At 44.7% G+C, this 22412-nt stretch overlaps 1 protein-coding gene across 1 annotated transcript in view; it reads left to right on the top strand.

The window, feature by feature from the left end:
- The window catches only part of Asic2 (acid-sensing (proton-gated) ion channel 2), a 1088234-nt gene that overhangs the window by 441602 nt on the left and 624220 nt on the right, over positions 1 to 22412 (top strand). The gene's annotated exons all lie outside the window — the stretch shown is intronic.

Raw genomic sequence — 22412 nt, 5'->3', positions numbered from 1 at the left:
ATATAATTATTATCTATTTATTATCTGGCAATCGTCTATTATCTATAGCTTTGTATGTAACATTTATCAATCCATTTTTCTCTGTGTGTTTCTATATTTGTCATTTGTTTGTCATTGATAACCTGTATATTATCTATCTTTCATCAATTGTTTATCTATTATCTATGCATCTATCCTTCCTATCTACCCTTTCTGCCTACTATCTATCTATCTATCTATCTATCTATCTATCTATCTATCTATCATCTGTCTATCTATCATCTGTCTATCTATCTATCATCTGTCTGTCTATCTATCTATCTATCTATCTATCTATCTATCTATCATCTGTCTATCTATCTATCTACCTATGATCTATCTATGATCTGTCTATTTATGTATCTACCTATGTATGTATCTATCACCAATCTGTCTATCATGTACCATTTATCTGTCTGTTTATCTGTCTATATACATACACCTCTCATACCCATACTAATACTTTGAATACATACTATTGAGGTTTGCTTCTTTATTTCTCGGGCTCTGTTTCTATGAAAATCAGTATGTGTGTATTATGCTGTGTTACTCCTTTCAAGCTCTGTTTTTCCATATTGCACAGAAACACTGCTCAGCTCTGATGACATAATATAAGGCATATAGGGCTATCTCTGGAGCTGTGGAACTTTGAGGTTGGCATTGTATGGCCTCAACGTTCTAAGTTCATGACATTTTATCACTGGGGGATGACGGTACATGAAAAAAAAAAAAAACAGGGACCAAGGTGTCTGATCAAATATCCTAGAGTGTCTCCTCAGAGACAAGGGTCCTAGGCCTGTCTTTGCCTCTTGCACAACTTTCTCTGGGATCTGTCATCAGATGAGGTGCAGACAGCTGCCCAGTGAGCATGTGTTCAAGGAGGAAATCCAGTGTTGTTCAGAAGCCCCCTGCTAGGCTGGAAGCATTTTGGATAGGTTGGGAGAGTCAGCCTTTTAGGTAATACCATGTGGATCACAAGGGCTGGCTCATCAGACATAACAATAATAGACGTTTACTATATGAGGCTGTATTCTAAACACTCTGCAGGCAATCCCTCATCTAACCCTCTCAGCATCCCTGTGGGGTAGGTGCAGAAAAGAATTAGGAACTATAGATTCCTGGGTGATGGCCTCCAAGATGTCCATGTGGTAAAAACTGCAAATGGTTCTATATGGCTGACATGTGACAAGATAGGGAGATGAGGCTGAGTGGCCTCGACAAGTCTCCTGGTGGATTCAGATGCCTGATTCTAAAGGGGAGTCGTGAGCTCTCTGCCAAGTGTCTATCTGGGTTGTCATCATGAAAGGGTGGGTGCTGACCTGGTTTGTTTGTTTTCAGTGGAAAACAAATTCCTCTCACTGAGGAATTTGATGGAGATAGGATTAACAGACCATAATGATTAGTTTTAATTGTCTATTTGATAGAATTTTGAATCACCTGAGAGATGGACTTCTGGGTGTGTCTATGGGATATTATCTTGATTTTGTTCATTGAAGCAGGGACCCTTCTATTCTGAGTGGCCTAATTCCCTGGCTGTGGTCCTAGACTGCCTAAGTGGAGAATGAGAACTCAGTAGCTGCATTCATTCATTGCTCCCTGCTTTTTAATTATGGACACAATGTGACCTGGTGCTTTAAGCTCCTGTTGCCTTGATTTCCCTATCAGAGTGGACTGTTCTTTAACTCTCCCTTAAGTTGCTTTTGCCTGGGTATTTTAGCATAGCAGTGGACAAAGAAACTAAGGCTCAGATCAACTCACTGGGTTGCTAAGGGCGAGTGGATTAATACATGTGGTTCCTAGGAGCATCTCGTATTCACTGATCGTGAGGTGAATGATCACGGGAAGTATATGTCTTTGGTAATGGACAGAGCTTGATGATGTGAATATCTTTGAGTCATTCATTGTCATTTTTGGTGTAAGTTTCTCATACAGTCATTGTAACAATGCAACAAGTTGTATATTATTGATATGGTCCATGGGAAGAGATTCAGATGTAAAATGTCATGTCTCCAAATCACTTGGCTAGAGATTAAATGTGTAGCAAGCTCTGTCTGAGCTCAGAACCACAGGGAGTTACTCCCTACCCCCAGCTCCCTCCAAGATCTTTGAATATTTAACCCTACTTCCTCCATGTGTTGTATAATTGTATGGAGAAAAATTCCATTCACCAAAATTTCTCCTGCTTAGAGCACACTGAACTTGTCTGGAAAATCTACTAGGATAAACTGTCTTGACACAGAGTGTAAAGAAAGATGCTAGGCACACACTCAAGAGCAAGTGATGGTCTTTTACCAGCAGTGGTGTGTCAAGAGTATTGGCAGCCATGTTGACTTTGCATCTGAGCCTTGATTTTTTTTTCCTTAAGACTGTTAATGTGTTAATTATATAGCTTCAGTCTTTTCAACAACCTCAAGCAAAATGCCACCCCTAACAAAGGCATGCAATTTGTGCCCAGTGGGGGCACTCACTCAATGCTGGGGGATGGGAAAAGAGCTACTGCTTTAGGATAATTATTGCTTGTAAAGTCTATGTCCTTACAAGTGGGCTTTGGTCTCTGAGACTCCCATCAAATGCCCTATCAGCACATTATTTTGAGCACATCCCTACCACATACAGATTTATTTAAGAGTTCCAATTATAGGATACTTTTCATTTCTGAGGAGTAAAACATTAAAAAAAAAAAAACCACACCCAACATCTATATATACAGCTTTGTGACATACCCATGTCAAAAGTTCTGAGTGCATACTTTTTGTGTCTGCTAACTTGGGCTTTGTTTCTTTGGCAATAAGAGTGAGTGCACAGGCACACACACACACAAGAGAGAGAATTGCTATGTTGCCACTCTTTTCAAGTCTGATCATTCCACATTGCAGACACTCACTGTTCTGTTCATATCACTTAACACAGGTGTCTGGGGAGATCTCCAGAGTGGTAGATAGCAACCTATGATACAAATGACATGAACTTAAACTTTGTATGACTAGAGCATTCTAATAGATACAGTGTGCTTGCATTTTGCTAACCCCCATTGTAACAACTGAAGGCTTTTGGGCTGGATTTTTTTTTCCCAACCTGATTAATGCAAGGTTGGTTTTAATCATAGATCTAGGTGATGGGAGAGAATACAAGGAGAACCATGGTCCTTGTGTTGTTAGCAGAATGCTCAGCCCATTGTTCTGGTTTGGATTTTTCCAGAAAAATTGAAGCCACTTGCTTGTTCTGTTAAGTGTTGGCATAGTTAAAGATTCACGCACTACACTACGTTCTGAAAATCTGGACACACGTAGACTGAATCCATCACAATGTATGTGCAAGTTTCAGAATGGCCAAGTTCTGCTCTGTCAACTGCATGGCTCAGCCTTCTTGTCTACTTCTCCCTAGATGCTCGTAGCCCACATGTGACATGTAACTGCTTGTGTTGGGCAGAATGATGGCATTGGTGTCAGGGTGCATAGGAAATATGAATGCAGCTTAATTCCACATTTTTAGGTCAAAACAAATGTCAGTGTGGTTTTTTTCATGTCCTCTCAGCATTCAGTGAATCATCTCATCTACCCTGCTTTGGAAACTGACAAGCTGCAGGGTAGGGCATGAAAAACAAAAGATTACGCAATGCCTGTGACTGTCAATCATGATGCTTGCTATGGAGGTGCTAGAGAGCAGGAACACAGGCTGTGAGAAAGCACAGAAGGGAGGCTCTGTTGCTGGGAGGTCAGGGAATTCTTCCTGGAGAATGCCAGTTGAGCTGAGGTACAAAGACAGACAGCATATGTTCACAGAGGAATCATAGCAAGGCTAGGAGTACAACTAAAGGAAATAGCATTTCTGAGGGCTCTGGGAGCCCAGGAAGCAAATCCATTGAATCATCTGCATGGAAGCCAATGTGGCCAATACATAGACATCCTTGGCACTCTCAGACACAGGCAACTCTTAGTGACTGCATTCCAGGCTGAGGAAATAAATATACTGGGGTGAAGAGAGATTGAGCCATCAGAACAAAGCATATATGTGTGTGTGTATGTCTCTGTGTGTGTGTGTGTGTGCGTGTGTGTGTGTGTGTGTGTGTGTGTGTGTGTGTGTGTATGTGTGTGTGTGCTTGCTCTTCTCTAGCAGGACCTAGAAAAGCAGCTGTCAGTGGGTGTGTCCGATGGGACTCTGAGGACAAATGCACATTGTGACTTAGTGAGATTAATAATAAGAGGGCAATGAGATGTTCACGAGGGCAGGGATCCATTGACAGCAATCCCAGTTGTAGATAAAAATCCCAGCCTGCCATCCACTGGCTAGACTTCCCCTTGTTTGAACATCCCAGCCCATGTCTTTAACCCCTTCCTGCAGTGTTCAGATATAATGAGTTCCCCTGCCACACAGTACTTACACCCGGCTCAGGCTGGGCTCTGTCATGAAACTGTGGCATGGGGAAGACTTTGAACTTGAAATAGAAATGGTCTCACACCATGCACTTAATTAATGCACCCTCACACTTTCAGTGTAAGGAGAAGACTCTCCAAACACACTTTGGCATGCATTCTCTTCCTGCAGAGAATGAAGGAGCGCTTAAAACACAGGGCCATTATTAGACTGTGTTAGTAACTAGAGACAAACATATCGGGATCCACAGGGGAAAGTATTTACAAAGCTCACACTGGGAGACTAATAGTGAGACTGAGAAATGTCTGTTCTGGGGGAGGCAGCCTTGGGTGAGCCAACAAGCAAGGCTTCTAGAATCAGACAAGCCGGGTTTGGATCTTGCTTGCTATGTATAACTGGGAGGCTCATGCTTTGCTCTGGGATCCTCAATTTCTTTCGTAGGACAGAGCATAAGATTTACTTTGCAAGGTCATTGGTAAGATTAAATGAGATAGTGCATGGGAACTGATGGTGCCTCTGGTACATCCAGGTCCTCCCCCATCCTTCTCTACATATACAATGTATACACAGATGCACAGAGCTGGCAAGAATGCTGCCGTAATAGACCACTCTGCTGTTCAGATTTCAATTCAAGCCCCAAGTCATACTTTTTAAAGACTGTGTAATGTTTTAAAGTTATCCGTTCTTATTTAGGTGACCTTCTTAGTATTTGACCTTGGATAAAGCACTCAATGCTTCTTTGTGAGTGTGCTAGGCTAACACATCCGCGCTTGTGTATGGAGGGCAGGGGTTAACCCCCGGTGCTGTTCCTCAGACAACATCCACCTTGTTTGTTTGATTTGAGGCAGGTTCTTTCTCTTGAGCAGGGAGTTCCCTGATTGGGCTGGCTGGCTAACAATCCATAGGGCTTTACCTGCCTCCTCCCCAGCACTGGGATTCCAAGTGGGTGCCACTGTGCCCAGTGCTTTTATGTTGGTTCTAGAGATCAGATTCAGGCCCCAATGCTTGGATGGCAATTTACCAGCTGAGCCACCTCCCCAGCACCTGGGAATGCTTCCCATTGCACCTTATGCATTTTATTCGTCTAGTTCTGAGGATTGGATATAGGGTCCCAGTCATATGCATGAACTACAAAATGAGCCACACTCTTTTTGTTCTTTTAAACTGGGGCTAAAATGTTAGCAAGGATAGTCTTGAACTCTGTAGATGAAGGAGGCCTTGAATTATGGCCTGATTGATTTGTTTCTAATAGGACTCTGGGAAGGAAAACAGAGGAAAGAGAAGAAATGAGGCAGGGAAGGAAGAGGAAGGGGGGCAGAAGAATTTGCGCAGAGCTGGCTTTGGTCAGGCCTGCTATTAATCCACCACACATTCATCCATTTGACCACCACAGTCCTCTCTCTGAGGAAGGAGCCCCTTCATATTCACATTACAGAGAAGAAGGCTGCGGCTCTGCTGTCAGCTTGCCCTTGAGATGGGACTGATGCGCTAGCCCTCTCATCCAGTCTTCTGCTGAGGAATTGATGGTACAATGACTATAAAAGTTTCTTGATTGGTATATAGCCGGTGGCAGGGAGTGGTATTTCCCAAGGACAGCTTCCTCTTCTCCTGAGAGTTGTGGAGGAACAGGGATGCAGCAGGGGTCAGAGGAGAAAGCTATAGAGAAGAGCGGAACATCTCCGTACCCTGATGTGTGGAGGGAAGGGAACAGTAACTTCTGACCCCATGTTGCCTTGGGTTTAGGGATGAGTGGAGGGCCAAGAAGGTCTGTGGGAGTTGATTTCTCCTACCCCACCCCTACCCCTTTTTCTAGGTTCCCATAATGTGGAGCAGGAAGGAAAGCCTGACTTACACAATAGTTCTGGGTCTTAATATCACACTGGGAAAAAAAAACAAAAAACAATCAAATAGCATGGCTACTGCCAACAGCTTAAAACTTGCTCCAGTTAGCTCCCACTGCCCTGGACCTGGATGCTATCTCCCCAACTGCTCTCCTTGGCCTGAGTTTGAGGTCAGTGTCTTACCCAAGGCCACAGCACTAGGTATAGAGTCCAGGGGTGCAGTTCTTCAGTGTAGCTGAAGGTCATTCTGTTCTTATTTATTCTGCAGAGTCACTAGCTCTTGAAGCTGGGTGGAAGAGCACCCCGAGTGAGGCTAACAAACTCAGAGTAGGTCTTCTGACCCCCAGCCTATCTGTCCTCCCATCAGACAACAGGAGCAGCCACAGAATGCTTGCTCATTCAGAGGTGTGTGCTCTGTTTCCTGAGCTCTGTGTTCTTAAGTTAGGATGTGTGCTTGATAGACATGGGCCCAGGTGAGCTGGTTCATAGAGGCTGGTGTTGAATGTAGTTTAGCATCAGCCAAATGGGAGGTAGGGGAGAAAAGAGGTTCAGGCTGCATAAGAGGGGCAGTGTGAGCAAAGGGAGTAGAAGGTAGGCCAGTCATTTGGTGACCTCTTACAGACAGGTGGTTAACAGGGTTCAGTAAGCAATACTCATGAAGACTGGAGTGCCAAGGCTGAGAAGTGTCAAGGTGGATCCTGGTAAGGGGAGAAGCCCAACTGAAGGCTGGGCAGGCTGGGGGCACTGAAGGTGAGCTTGTTGCTTGTAAAAGTTGTGACTGCACTGAGAAATCTGTGTTTCAGAGGACACTGGGGAGAAGAGCTGGGACTGGGGGGCCGCCGTATTTGACAGAGCAACCTGCCATTTAACCAGAAGCCAGTAGGCTTACTACTAATTATAATACAAATGTAATAGCCCAGGGATCTGGGAAAGGTGAAAGGCATGGCACTAATACACCCACTCAGTGGACAGTCACACTCTTTCTAGAGGCCACATTGGGACCTTCTATCATGCAGGCTCAGTATTTGGTCCTCCTAAAAAGTCCTGTGGAGACCTAATGGCCACGGAGCTAGAATTAAGAAAGGGGTAGGACCTTTAGGGGGTAATTTGAACAGAATGGAGCCTGAGGATGCTCTTTGCTTCTTTCCGATGTGAGCTCACATCTTTAAGGAGTTAACCTTCATAAATACTGACCTGTTCCTTCTTGACCTTGGGCTTCTGGCCCCAGTGTTCTGGCAGTCTGATGGGTGCTGACTATTAGCTCTTGTAGATCTGGGTTGCACATAAGGTATTTTAGCACAGCCCAAAGGGACTAGGCTGATATTTGCTGCCCCACTGTACAGTAAACTGCCTTGTGCAGTGGACATTGAGCAGTGTGATGCCTGCCAGGCTTCACCACAGCACATGGGACTCTGTGTGAAGGACATCTGTGGGGACATTCCCCTTTGGCAAGATATATGTGGGCTCTTCTTCTTTGTCTCCTGGCCTACTCAGATCTCTCTGACCCACTGGAGAGCATGGGGTTCTTTGCCTCTTTCTGGCTCAAATCAGACCTGGACACAGGGTTTTATGTTACTTCTAAAGAGAAGCCAGTTGAATGGAGGATGGAAACTTGGGCTTTAAGCATTGCTTGTGAGATGTCCTAATAGATTTATGGGAAACTTGGACAGACCATCAGCCCCTTGCTGTGCCACCATAGTTGTCTTGCTTTTCTGTTTCTGGATTGGCTCACTGCAGTAAGCAGAGGGGGGGGGGCTCAAACTGTCTGAGCTAATTATATCCCAGAGGAGTTGTTAAAGGAGACAGCCAAGCCCCTCGGCTCCCCAGGGCTCTGATTAGCTCCACGCCCCTCCCATATTCTAATCGTGCCCTTTATTAGATCGCTGTTGGATCCCCGACTAAGTTTAATTTCGCATTCACTTTTCTAAACATCCCGGAGATGACAATTACAAAGCAGACATGTAGACTTTTTTTTTTTTTAAAGAAACCTCCAAAGGTACCCGAGGCCACCAACCCAGGAGCTCTGATCACCATGTTACTTGTTTTTATATACGCTTTCCAGGGAGCTGGCCCAGAACCTTCTGCCAAAAATCTTTGCAGACTGCTCCCTCCTCCTGCTCCCTAAGCACCTCATTTAGTTAAGTGGTTTTGCCTCCTTCAGGTTACTCTGTAATTGGGGTGATTATTCATTCCTGTCACAAGACTGAAGCAGAGGAAGAGGTTGGCTTGGGACCCCAAATACTGTCTGGCCTCCTGCTGCATTTGATAGCTTATCTTGCTCTGAGCACGTGATTTCAGAGATCTGAGGAGCTGGCTTAGGTTCAGCCTGTCCTGCTGCCTGGTGGCCACTGCTCAGAAGGAAGAGTGCTGTCCTCACAGGAGTTGCCTTGGAGAGAGCAGATTGCCAGCCTGCCAGGAAGATGCGGTGATGAACGGCCTGGCCAAAGCGGCTTTGACTGGGAAGATGTGTGTTTGCTTACTTACAACCCAGGTGTGTGAGCCCTGGAGAGCTTCCCTGAGTGAGTGGTTCATATAGGAAGTGGCTCGGACCCACTGTGTAAGAGGACATTAGTAGTGTTGCGTGAGTGGGAGACCACATTAGAAACCCATTCATGGGCTGTCCCAGCACACAGACTCTGCCTCAGGCTTCCATCTAGGATTTTCTCCTCCTCCTCCACGTTCCTTCATTATTCTTACCAGATCATCTTGCCCTTGGGTCCAAGCCCACATTTGCAGGACCCATCAAGACATTTATCACTAATCCATCAATGTGTCTCTCACACCCCATGTTTCTCAAACTGGCTTAGAGCTCTCTGTGTAGTCATGGATGACCTCAAACTTCTGGTCCTCCTGCCTCTATCTCCCAAATTCTGGGATTCCAGGCCTGTACTACAACATCCACTTTATACATTGGAATTGAATCTAAGGCTTCATGTATGTTAAGCAAGCCTTCTATCAACTGAACTCTGCAACCCCCACTAAACAGCATCTCCACTCTCTCTGAATTTCATTAATGCACAGGGTTACTGGTTACAGGCTCTAGTCCTGGCCATGGGCTTTGGCTCTGAGCAAAACAGACATGATAGAAGGACAAGTGGAGAGATGAGATTCACAGTGAGGGAGTCTGGGCTGCTATAGGAATGAGAGAAACAACAGCAACCCAGGTGAGGTGATTTCTGAAGCCTTCCTGGAAGCAGAGACCTCTAGGTGAGACCCAAGGAAGAAGGGAGCATATGGTGAGTCAAGAGCAATATAAAGTTTCAGATTGGAGACTATCAGGCACATTTGGAAGAATGCTGGTACATCTAGGCTTTGCCTGGGAAGACCTTGGGGATAGGCTTGGACTGTGGCTTCAGAAACAGGAATGTGATGGAATTGAAGCATCTACCATCTTTGGGACAAGGATACAGAAACCATGGGGAAATGAGAACTTGGTGACCGTGAGGACTAAGTCCTGATCCTTTCTCCGGGCACAGACTTTGTGTCATTTGTAGAAATCACGCGTCCCTCTGATCTTTTGTTTCAGAAAAGATTTGGTTTTTACTTACTCACTGTCCTGAGGTTAAGGTATAAGGAGTCCCAGGTTTTTTTCTTTATTTCTGTATACTGTTATATTATGATTATTTCTGTATTCTGATATATTTGTTATATTATAAGCATTGCCTCCTCTTCACTTCCTTTTTCAGATTTATTTTATAGAAAAGAATCCTGTGGCTGGACTTATTTGGGAGAATGTTACAAATATCTCAAGGGCCATTGGTTCCCTCTTGATTGTTCCACTTCTAAAGACAAATGATGAAAACCACAAACGATAATACTCTCTATTCTGAACCCCCAAGTACCATCAAGATTTGAACCACAGAGCTTCATTCCCAGCCTGGCTTGAGAAGCCTATCCCCCTGCATTCTAGATTTTGAGAACTCACTAATATTTTTGTTTCCAGCGTGAGGCCTGAATAGGCCACTTTATACCCAGTTGTTTGCATGGTTGGTAATTTTTGCTCTATTCTATTTGGCAGGAAAATAGGATCAACCATCACGTTAGAGGTCATCATACCAAAACTAGAGGTGACACCTTACAGACCATACTCACACCAGGACAAGATGTACTGATCTGGACAGACAAGAGACACAGCTGTGTGGGAGAACTGTGCAGTTGAGGGAAAGAAAGCCCTTCGAGGGTGTTGAGGCAGACAAGCAGAAGCACGTAACCCAGGGGCAAATTCAAGATTGCAGTGCCAGTTCACAGAAACAGGTGACAGAGATCAGAACAGGTTGATTACAATGACTGCTAGAAGGACCCAGGGGTCAGACACATCCCGGACTATGCAGGAAGAGATGAGTCTAAGTAAGAGTGAGGAGCCATACAGAGCTCTGTGGTTTCTGGAATTAGACACTTGGAGAGTTGGAGGAATTGCAGCAAGTGATGGCTGTGTGCCGGGCATTGTACCAGGTTCCTGGTGTACACCTAGCTCACACTGTGATACTCTAAGATATGGTAATTTATTCTAACCTTATGAGTAAGCCCAAGAGAGGTTTGTAAGGCAGAAGGGCTTTCCCCTGAATGCAAGGTTCACTTGCTACTCGGCTCAGTGCTCTGGTGGGAATGGAAATACCTAGTTATGTAAAAGAGCTGTAAATGGTTTCAGTGGCGTGTATGTGTGTGTGTGTGTGTGTGTGTGTGTGTGTGTGTGAGAGAGAGAGAGAGAGAGAGAGAGAGAGAGAGAGAGACCCTTGAAATGGTTGAGAATGGAAGAAACCAGTCAAAATACTACCCATAGCTTTTTTTTTCTTTCTGTGAACAATTTGGGAGAGATAAATAGAGCAAGGGAATGAGGAGTGAATATAAAGTATATCATATATCCGTATAGAAGTGTTGTAATGAAACAAATTACTTTATAGAATTAGTGGAATAATAGAAAGATGTAAAATAATAATAATTCAACTATGTGCAAAACAAGAAATATTTCTTCTTTCTAAAGCCTGTGTCCAGGTCCCGTCTCCTAGTTGTGACATGATTCTGCCGGATCATGGAGACGTTGACTGCTAGGAAGAGAGATGGCGTGTTTGTCCTTCCAGGATTAGATTTTATTTCTTCCAGGTCCGGAGCAAGTTACTGATGGCAGCTTAGCTCCAGGAAGCCATGCCAAGACAGCCACAGCACCCTGCTTGTCTTTCTTAGCCCAGAAGCTCTGAAGGGAGGAAGGGCTGCTCAGAATTATGTTCCAAAGGAGACAAGCCCAGCTTCACTTCTGCTTACATACATTCTCAGACCTTGCCTGGGGAATTGAAACCTTCCACCCACACCCTCTACTTACTAGACTAAGGATCAACTTCCTTTCTCTGGATAAGAACCTGTTCGTCTAGCACCTGAGATTCCTGAAACGCTTCCCCATGTTAAGGAGACATTTCTGTACCCTAAGCCTTTAACCTTCGACCTTTGCCCATCCTAGATATTCGTACCCCCAGTCTCCCAAATTATATAAGCAGCCTTGAGTCACTCCAAGTAAAGTTGATCTGACTCCCTGCAGCTGATATGATCTTTCACAACAGGTACTCTCAGGGCTTTGAGCCCCACCTCTTTTTCCTCCTCTCTGCTCCCACTGCCCACAGCCTATGATCCCTAAAGGCAAGGAGAGTCACACTCAAGTTCTCTGCAAGGCAATCCAAGTCTTTTCATTGCTGAGGCATTTTTTTTTCTCAGCCTCAATCCACATTGTTTTTAAAATGAGGTCTTTCACTGGGACCTGGGCTTCAACCAGTAAGCTAGTCTATTGACCAATGAATGAGATTCCTCCTATCCCTACCTGATTACAAGTGAGCCATCATGCAAATTTGTTTTTTTTTTCCCATGTGGGTGCTAGGACCTCACACTTGCAAGGCAAATCCTCTACCAGCTGAGCCACCTACCCAGAGCCCTCTACCTCCTAGATCCTAGATCCCTCATCTGTAAAATGGGAAATAATCTTGCCTTCTAGATTTCTTTCTTTTCTCTCTCTGTTTGAAACATATGAAACTATTTTCATGGATTTCCCTGTGAATAGCTGAATACATCTGGAATTCTACCACATGTAGAGGTTCCATTTTTAAATTGTGAAGGGGGTTCCTACCAGTAAGTGGGAGATCTGAATCCTGGCCTCCGCTGGCCAGTTCTGGATTCTATGTACCTCCTTCCATATCACAAGTTCCAAAATTAAGCAAATAGCTCCTGCCTAAAAGACTGGGAAGGTAGCCAAAGCAATCTGCAGTTTTCTTAAACTTCTACAAGCTGCTGAAAGAACAATTCCAAATACCCGAGACAGAAGACCACAGGCAAGCCTGCAGCCAGGTGGCAAGGATCAGGTGTGACTGGCCTGACTTTTCTTCTGTACAGCTGGGGTGCAAACACTCACTGCAGGAGACCGAAGATTCTGCAATTTCGTGGAGGCATTGTTCTCTCGACTGAAGGAAATCACATGATTTCCTTCACATGTGGCAAGCTCCTTACGTTTTTAGGGTGTTATACATTATTTTATGTGGTTATCTCAAACACCATGAAGAGGGGGGGATACAGGAGAGGCACCAGAGTTGGGTAGGGCTGTGCTAAACACCTAAGCAGGAGGTCACCTAAGCAGGAGGTCACACTGCTTAGGTAGTGCTGAAGCAGAACACAGGATTTAGAAAGCCTTTTTTTTCCCCCCTGACTCAAAGCAGGGGAAGAGGCTAGAGAACTTTTCATCTCATTCAATCCTCTGGCTTCCCCCTCTCCAGGAATAATAATAGCAAGGGTCTCATTCACTAAATAAAGCTTAAGGCCTGAAGTCTTTTGCAGTCTAACACCTTCATTCTATACTTGCTGAGCCCCCTGGAACCAAAGGTATTATTTTCCTTTTTCCACTCCAGAAAGGCCACCAAGATAAACCCTTGCCAAGGATATCTGACTAGGAACTGGCAGGGTTGGGATTTAGTTCTTACTTTTAGAGTTTCGGTGTTTGCAGGGCTAGGTATGAAACATGGGTCTTCATATACACCAAGACAGTCACCACGGAGCCCTATCACAAGGCTCCATTCCCAGCCTCTTAGACACCAGCTTCTGACCGCCTTCAGCCTTATCAGTCTATGTTCTAGCTCCCAGCATGTGGTCTTACTCTTCCTAGTCACTGCACGGCATCACTGGAGGCATGCATGGGAGAATTTATGAAGTCATATGTCCTTTCTCCATGGATGGCATTTCCCCTGGCTGCCAAGGGGGCAGTCTCCCTGAGGGCAGGGAGAAGATTCACCAGCCATCAGCATCACACCTTGAATTAGCCCCAGAGCTGACAGATGACTGGCCCCAGATCTCTCTACATGTGTCAGCAAGAAAGGAAGTAGCAGAAAGAAACTTTCAAGCTGTGGTTGACAACATGAGCTCTGGATCTGGGTTGTTCTGGGATCTACTCTACCTCATATGCCCAATTTCATACCAGACAGGAGCCTTTCTGAACCTGCTCACTCCACTGTAAGCTAGAGGAAAGGAGAGGAGCTACCCAAGGGGCTACTAGGAGCTTGACACCCCACCATGACATGACTGCTCCTCAGTGTGTTCACTATGGCTAATGAAACTGTACAGGAGTTTAAAGTGGACCCCAGAGTACTAGACTCTGCTTACATTGCCCAGCCAGCACTCCCAGAAAGACTCCAGCAGGACCACACATCCCTTTCTTCTTTCTTGCCTCACATCAGACCCTGAGAGCATCCTCTGCCTTCCTCCACATTTTTTACTTTCTGATCCTGTTGTTTTAAGACCTAAATACTAGATAGACCCACTACCCCATATTCCAGTTCCTGCTGGAAGCCAGTTGGACCTAGGGTAACAGGAACGTTGGTTGGCAGCTTCCTCATTTCCCAGATGGACAAGCAGATGAGGCCCTTCTATTATGGGATGAGTTAATGAGTCCTGCGCATGCACAACACATATGCACACGTGTGCGTGCACACTGTTCTGGGAATTCTGCCACGCCCTGCCAGAATGATGTGTCCCCATCTGCCTCACAATACCACCGTTCCCAGAACGGTCTGTGCAGGAGAACGGAGGCTGTATCTTCGGACCCACTCTTTTGCCATGCCCCTTTTATTTTTCTAATTCCTGACACGAAGCAGCCCTTTGCAAGAAGGAGCAGAACCAGACCCCAAATATGGACGTGACTATAACTGAAGCATATGGTTTATACTTTCATCTTCCCCTCTGCAGTAGCCTGTGGCTCCTGGAGTCCTAGTTCCATCTTATACCAGTTTGGGCTCTAGAGGAAGGAAAGACAGATGCCTCCCACCCACAATTTCCATGCGAGCTGAGCTGGAAGACCCCTGAGGTTACAATACCACTCTACCCACCCCAGAGGTCTATATGGAGAATACATCTGCTGAAAAGTTACAAGACCTGCTTTTAGGGAACTCTTGGGGTGGGAATTTCACACTCTGCCTGATAATAAATGCTTTCCTTTCTGTTCTCAGTACAAAAAAAAAAAAAAAACTTTAAAATTTTTTTGAAATAATTATAGACTCACAAGAAGTTGCAAAAATTAACAGAGTAGTCCCATATACTTATCACTCAGCTTCTCGAATCATTTTACACAATGTGTTATATTATCAAGAGCAGGAAATTGACATCAGCACAATGCACTTAACTTAACCAATACAATTAACTTGATTATAGACTTTACTCAAATGTCACCCACTCTGTGTATGTGTGTGTGTGTGTGTGTGTGTGTGTGCATACACATGCTCGAAGTTCTATAAAATTTTTATTAGATCTAGAGGGTTTTTAAATTTTTGAGACACTTTCAGATTTATATACAGCTGTTAAAAAAAAAAAAGACAGATCCTGTATGTCTCATTCCCTCTTAGTAATGTCTTTCAAGGTTGTACTGTGACCAAGACATCCCTGCAGGAAGCACACATCACAGCACTGCAGGGGGAGACATTGCATCCCCACAGGAGGCACACACACCACCATCTCCCGGATCCCTGCTCTCTTTTTCAGTAGCTACACCTACGACCCTGCTGTCCACCAACTAGTCACGCAGACTGATTCCTACCGCTTAATTCACTATCTTGAAGCTGTTTAAACTGCACTAGTTGCTGTGCCTATTTTAGAATAATTTATCCTTATCTATAAAAATCTTTCTTGGGTTTTACTAGGAATTGCAGTAATCTCAAAGAAATCAATTAGAGTGAAAAACTGATATGCTTAATCCATCAATCTGTGAACATGGCTACATATCCCCATTTAGTAAGATGTTTGCTTCATTTTTATAAAAATATGTCATTGAAAACATACAGACTCAGTGCATATTTGGACTATAAACACTTCGGGTTTTAGCAACCATAAATAATAATATTTTGTTTTTTTTTTTTATTTCACCTGATGATACTTTTAGTGCTGATTGTATTGATGGGTCTTGCTGTCTTGGTTGGGGTGTGAAGTACCAAAGAGTCTCAGACAGTGTGTCTCTCGTTATAACTCTGAGGATGTTTCCAGAAAATATTACCTTAGGGAGGAACACCCTCCCTGAATGAGAGTAGCACCATCCAGTCGTCTGAGACTCTAGACAGAGGAAAAGTGGCAAAGGAGAGTCTAAACTGTCTTCCTCTGTACCCCAGACTTCTGAGGTGAGTGAACCTGTCACATCCCCCTGGATCCCCAAGGTGTCACAGTGTGCTGCATAACTACAGGTCCAGGACACAGACAAGTGACTGTCTTAGTTTTGTTTCCTGTTGCTGTGATTTAATACACACACACACACACACACACACACACACACATATATATTAATATATATACCTCGACAAAAGCAGGGTGCTTATTTGGTCTGTGGTTCTAGGTTCCAGTCATCAATGTGAGAAGGTTAAAGTGGGAAGAGCCTGAAGCGTCTAGTCGGAGCACCTCACAGCCAAAAGTAGGGGGCAATAACTAATGCCTACATGCCTGTGCTCAGCTCTTCTTTTCTTTGGATTCACCCCAGAGCTCAGCCCTCCTCTCCCCTTTCAAGTCACTCCAGGGCCCAGCCCATGCAACGATGCTGCCTACATTCAGGGTGGTTCTTCCTACCTCAAGTAACCCAGTTAAGAAAATCCATCATGGACATGCCCACAGGCCAACCTAATCTAGATAACTCCTCTTCGACACAGCCTCCCTAGGTGATTATACATTATGTCCAGCCCATCCCAGAGCCCATGAGCTGAAACCTCGAGACCCAGGGGCCCAGGTTAATCCTTCTTCCTTTAGGCTGTTCTCTCAGGTATTTTGTTATACCACCAACTTCCACTAATACACTAGGGTATAGGAACAAAATTGGTTTTCGTGTGCTGATCTTCCATCTCAGACTATTGCTGAACTCACTTCCTAATTCCCCGAGGTTGTTCTTAACTTCATAGGTGACAATCATATCATTTCAAGTAGGGGTACACCCAGTTCTTCCTTTATGACCCCCTTCCTGTCTGTTATCTCCCTTTCTTGCCTGTTGCACTGTCAAGAGACGACAGCACCGATTTTGCACAAACGTGAAAGGAGAGGCTAACTCTGCTTCCAGGGCTTAAAAAGCATTCAGTCATTCACTGTAGCTGAACATTGCGACTTTGTGCATTCCTCTTTTCCCTACTCTTTATCCCCCACCCCCAGTTTCTCCCCCTAACACTAGATAGGAGAGAAAGAAGGATAGAGGGAGAGTGAGTGAGGGAGGGAGGGGGGGAGGGGAGGGAGAGATCAGTGAACCTAATTTCTTTCTTTTTGTTTCTTCTTTGTTTGTAGTCTTTGTTACTTTGTGGGTTCTTATTTTCCCACCCTTTAACCTCCCCCAACCCCAGTTTCACTCCCTATCACTAGATAGGAGAGAAAGATAAGGAGAGGGGGGTGTCCGTGAATCTAATTTCTTTCTTGTTTCTTCTTTGAGCATAAATACTAATAAAACATAACTAATCCCCCTGAAGAACCATCAACCCCACCTACTGAGGCTTTAGCATTTATATAAGCTCTGAAAATTCCCAGAATTCCAAATATCACACAATTGCAGAAACTATCTGAAACTGGCAAAAAAAAAAAAAAAAAAAAAAAAAGCCTCTGCTAGAGCATGAGGCAAATCATAGCCAACTGCTGCAGACAGTCCGAAGCAGCCCCATATTCACACACCTGGGATTAAAATGAAAAATATCGTTATAATATTTTCGTGTTTTTTAAAGAAACCAAAATTCTAGAATTGTCACTACAACTAGCCATTAAGCACGTAAGAGGTGGAGGTTCTATAGGATGCTTTTCATCAAATGGAGGAAACTTCTCTAGCTCTGCTTTTCTGAGAATTTTTTTATATCATGAGTAGGTTCTCAGATTTTTTTAAAACAATATAGCTTCATAATGTCTAGAGATCAAATTCTTCCGGATGCATCTCCTGGAAGTGCACACTGCACTGAATAGTTTGCACGGACCATGGTTCTGCAAGTGAGCCGGGACTGCATTCTTAGGAAAAACTGTGCTTCTCATTTTACACGGGTCTGGCAAGGCTCCAGTATTTCAGCCTCTGTGTGCAGCTCTCACTGCATTCCATGCAATCTGGATTTCTGGGGTTGAGCTCTGGAGGTTGTCGTGAGAGAGGCCCACTTTGGTTTTGTTAGCCTGGCTTGGAAAGGGGGACCTTAGAAGGCTTTGGCAGATTGGCAGCTCAGGCTGCCCCCTGTTTCGCTCCTTACTTATATGCCATAGATAGTTACCAAACACTTCCCATATGGAGGACTCCAATATACAGGGGTTGGGTTACTATAGTGATCACCTTCAAAGGCAGGGCGTCATAGTGGCTCTGGCTAGTATCGTGATATGGAAAAGACCACAGCTTATTAAATCTTATTATATTACTCTCTCTGCTGAGAGACTTAGTGGAACTCTTGGTATCACAGACTTGAGAGAGCTAGAAATTAAGTCATAGTTGCTTTGGCTTAACAGTCAGAACTGCAGGTGGTCACCACTAGATGGAGTCTCTCTCTTGGGCTTTTCTTGATTAGATTCATCCTGATAACACCCCACCTTCAGCACATATGCATAATGAAAAGAAAGAATATTACAAAATGCACTGCCTTGTGATTTATAATGGTGAGTGTCTTCCCTGGCCACTGCAGGATGTGCTGTCTCACCACACCCTCCCCTCTGCATGGAGTCCAGACCACCTCACCCTGGGAGACAGGGCATGAGCAGTAGAGGTCAAACCCCAAAGGGTCTTTCCATGAAGCTAACCGGGACCATCCATAAGGCACCTGATTAAAGCAAAACACCATGCAGCCCTGTAGCTTAGCAGCCAGCTGTGCACATTGCTCTAATTGGGCATCTTCAGACCATTAAGTAGATTGATCAATGACAATTATCTTCAGCTTTAATTTGGCTCCTCCCTGCCTTTCTCTGGGCACTAGAATTGTTGAGAAAGTTATACATTTATACGTGGAGTCATAAATGCACACATGCACATGTGGCACACAGACAAGCAGCAGGGCAGAGGTAGTCAGAATGGGTATCCCGTGACTCTTGCCCCTACTGATCTGTTCCCTCATCTTCAGGGAACAGACAACTTTATGTTGAAAACCATGGTGGAAGGAAGAGACGTTAAAGCTGTTCAGGATGACCAGGAGAGTACCCTGTCTAACTGTTTGGGCAAGTAGAGGGATGCATAATATTGCGTTTGAGGTAGGCTACATAGTCTGGCTTTTTTTGTTTTGCTTTATTTGTTTGTTTTAAAAAGGTGTTTCACTATATAGCCCAGGCTAGCCTAGAACTCTCTAATCCTCTGACCCAGCTTCCTGAGTGCTGAGATTGCATGCATCATACCTGGAATCTCTCATGTTCATTGTTATGATCTTTATGATTTTGATACAGGATCCCATGTAGCCCAGGTTAGTCTTGAGCTAATAGACAATAACCTTGAATTTTTGATCCTCCTTGTATTGGCTAGTTTTGTGTCAACTTGACATAGCTGGAGCTATCACAGAGAAAGGAGCTTCAGTTGAAGAAATGCCTCCATGAGATCCAGCTGCAAAGCATTTTCTCAATTAGTGATCAAGGGGGAAAGGCCCCTTGTGAGTGGTTCCATCTCTGGGCTGATAGTCTTGGCTCTATAAGAGAGAAGGCTGAGTAAGCCGGAAAAGAACATCCCTCCATGACCTCTGCATCAGCTCCTGCTTTCTGACCTGCTTGAGTTCCAGTCCTGACATCCTTAGTGATGAACAGCAATGTGGAAGTGTAAGCCAAATAAACCCTTTCCTCCCCAACTTGCTTCTTGGTCATGATGTTTGTGCAGGAATAGAAACCCTGACTAAGACAAATTGGTACCAGCATAGTGGGGTATTCCTGTGATAACCTGACCATGTTTTGGGGAGGGCTGTGGAAGGACTTTGGAACTTTGGGCCAGAAGATCCATTTGGTGTTAAGAGCTCTGTCAGATGTTGTGTAGGAGCTTGGAAGATAATGTTGAGAACAGTGCAGAAGATGGAGGCCTGGCTTGTGTAATTTCAGAGGGAAAATTAAAGACTCTTTTCAGGGCCATTGTTATTTTGGATTGTGAAGATTCTGTGGTTCTGGTTAGCTGGGGCTGAAGAATCAGCTGTGATTAACAAGATACCAGAACTATTAAAGTGAAAACTTTGCATTACTGGGACTATTGATGCTAGTTAGCTGGAGCTAAGGAATTAGCTGTGATTAAGAAGAGGCCAGCATCATTGAGGTGACATCTTCTGGGAAGTGTTTTCTGAAAGCACAAAGAGGCTGTGTTCCAGAGATAGCCAAGGTTGTACTCCTGCTGCAGCGGGACTTGGTAATGTGTAAGGGTCACCCAGGTGGTACTGGTTTTGAAGGCATGAAGGGGTCACGCAGAGCAGCTGAGGCTCGGTATTGTGAGAGGCCATGGAAGACCATTGGTGAAGGTGCAGCCTCAGTTGCAATTGACGGCCCAGGACTGAAGGGATCATGCAGTTTTTTGGAGATGCCAGTACTATGAGATGACCACCAAGAGCAGCAGCAGTGGAGTGCAGGCATCTGGAGCCTAGAGGACGACACTACAAAGGGCATGGCTGGAGAAGTGACCCATGCCCTTAGAGGAGCCCAGAAGATCGTGAGTTGGATCCCAGACACTGGACAGTTGGAGTTTAATTTTTGCTTTTGATTGTGACTGTGCCCTGATATTTTCCCTCTTGAAGGAAGAAACTATTTTAGTGGATCCCACAGTTAAAGAGACTTTTAATTGTAAAAAGACTTTGGATTTTAAAAGAGATGGATATTTTAAATAGATTGAAATTTTAAGAATATGTAAAGACTGTGGGACTTTTAATGTTATTTAGATCTTGGGGATGAATAACAATGTAAAGGTTGAGGCTTACTAGTGATGTGTTTGTGTGTCAAGTTGACAAGGGGTCAATTGTACTGGCTAGTTTTGTGTCAACTTGACACAGCTGGAGTTATCACAGAGAAAGGAGCTTCAATTGAAGAAATGCCTCCATGAGATCCAACTGTAAGGCATTTTCTCAATTAGTGATAAAGGGGGAAAGACCCCTTGTGGGTGGGACCATCTCTGGGCTGGTAGTTTTGGTTCTATAAGAGAGCAGGCTGAGCAAGCCAGGGGAAGCAAGCCAGTAAGGAACATCCCTCCATGGCCTCTGCATCAGCTCCTGCTTTCTGACCTGCTTGAGTTCCAGTCCTGACTTCCTTTGGTGATGAACAGCAATGTGGAAGTGTAAGCCAAATAAACCCTTTCCTCCTCAACTTGCTTCCTAGTCATGATGTTTGTGCAGGAATAGAAATCCTGACTAAGACACCCTTGTCTCTACTTCCTGGCTGTTAGAATTACAGTCATATGCCATCATACCTGGTTTTATTCAGTATGAATGGTCAAACGCAGGACTTGGTTCATGCTACGCCAGCAGTCTACCAATAGAGGCAAAGCTGCCTATGGTCCCTTTAAGAGAGGTGTCGTTGTGTCTTGAATGTGAAATGCTCCTCACAGGGTCTCGAGACCAAACACTTGCTCCTCAGCCTCTGTTGCTGTTTGGGAAGGTTGTGGAACCTTCCAGAGATGAAATCTTGCCAAAGGAGATAAGTCACTGTATTCCTTCCTTCCTTGAAGTATAAGCCAAAATAACTCCACCCACCATTGAGTTATTGACAGGTGTTCAATCACAGAAATGAGAAAAGTAACTAACGCCCCTCCCCCCCAGCCCATGGCCTTCCGGTTGCCACAAGTATAGAGGAACTGACCACCCACAGAACATCTATTTAATAACAAGCATGGGCCCTATATACACAAGCCTTTGAATCCTCTCAACAACTGTTGGTCAGGAATTGCTTCCCCAATTCCTAGACCAGGAAACAGGGACCAAGCAGTGTCACGGTCATAGCAGGCAGATGTTTCTCAAGGCACCTTTTACCTCTTCACATGCCAATCAAGGAAACCATGCTTTCTGGCCAAACTAATAACCTTGGACTACGTCGGAGTTCTCTTCCAGGAATGTTGCCCTTCTCCCACATAGGCCACACCTCGGTTATCTTCCAAGGCTGGAAATACATCAGTGGGGAGACCTTTCTTAGTCAAATGTTCTCTAGGCTAGCCCTACCCACTCGTCCACACAGAAGTCCCTAACTCAGCTGTTCTTGCTTTGTCCTCTCCCTCTTTCCCAGTGTGCTCCACCTTCTGTGCAACAGACTGCAGAGTGCACCTACTTCAAGGGCAAAGAGCACATAGGTTTTTAATCTTAGCCTTTTATCTCTGCATCCCGCAGTTATTACAGGGAATGCCCCTCACTGATGGCCCCATCCCACTCAGCGAGGAATCTGGTTTTTCAGTAGAACCTGCTTGTTTAGGCACTGTGCTTTTGTTATTTCTGTTTCTGGGATCTACAATGGCAAGAACTGGATTTTCTATGAAAACCTACTTCATGTAAAACACAGAAGCCATATCCAGCCAACTCTCCCAGGCCCCCTGCTTGCTCCAGTGGCTACCTTTGCTTCTGCTTATTTTCCTCAGGCTCACTGCTGTGGCTCAGCTCCTTCCTCTCATACCACCTGGGTGTAGAGGGAGGGCTGAGGCCGTAGCTTCTCTCTTCTTTCCTCTTCGCCTTCTTTCCAGTTCCAGCTGCACTGTTAAACTAGCATCTTATGATCCAGCCAGTGGGTAGCGTTTCCTCATTTCCTGGCTTA

The sequence above is a fragment of the Mus musculus genome, chromosome 11, assembly GCF_000001635.26.
Source record: "Mus musculus strain C57BL/6J chromosome 11, GRCm38.p6 C57BL/6J".
Taxonomy (NCBI): Eukaryota; Metazoa; Chordata; class Mammalia; order Rodentia; family Muridae; genus Mus; species Mus musculus.
This window is presented reverse-complemented; position numbering and strand designations above follow the sequence as displayed.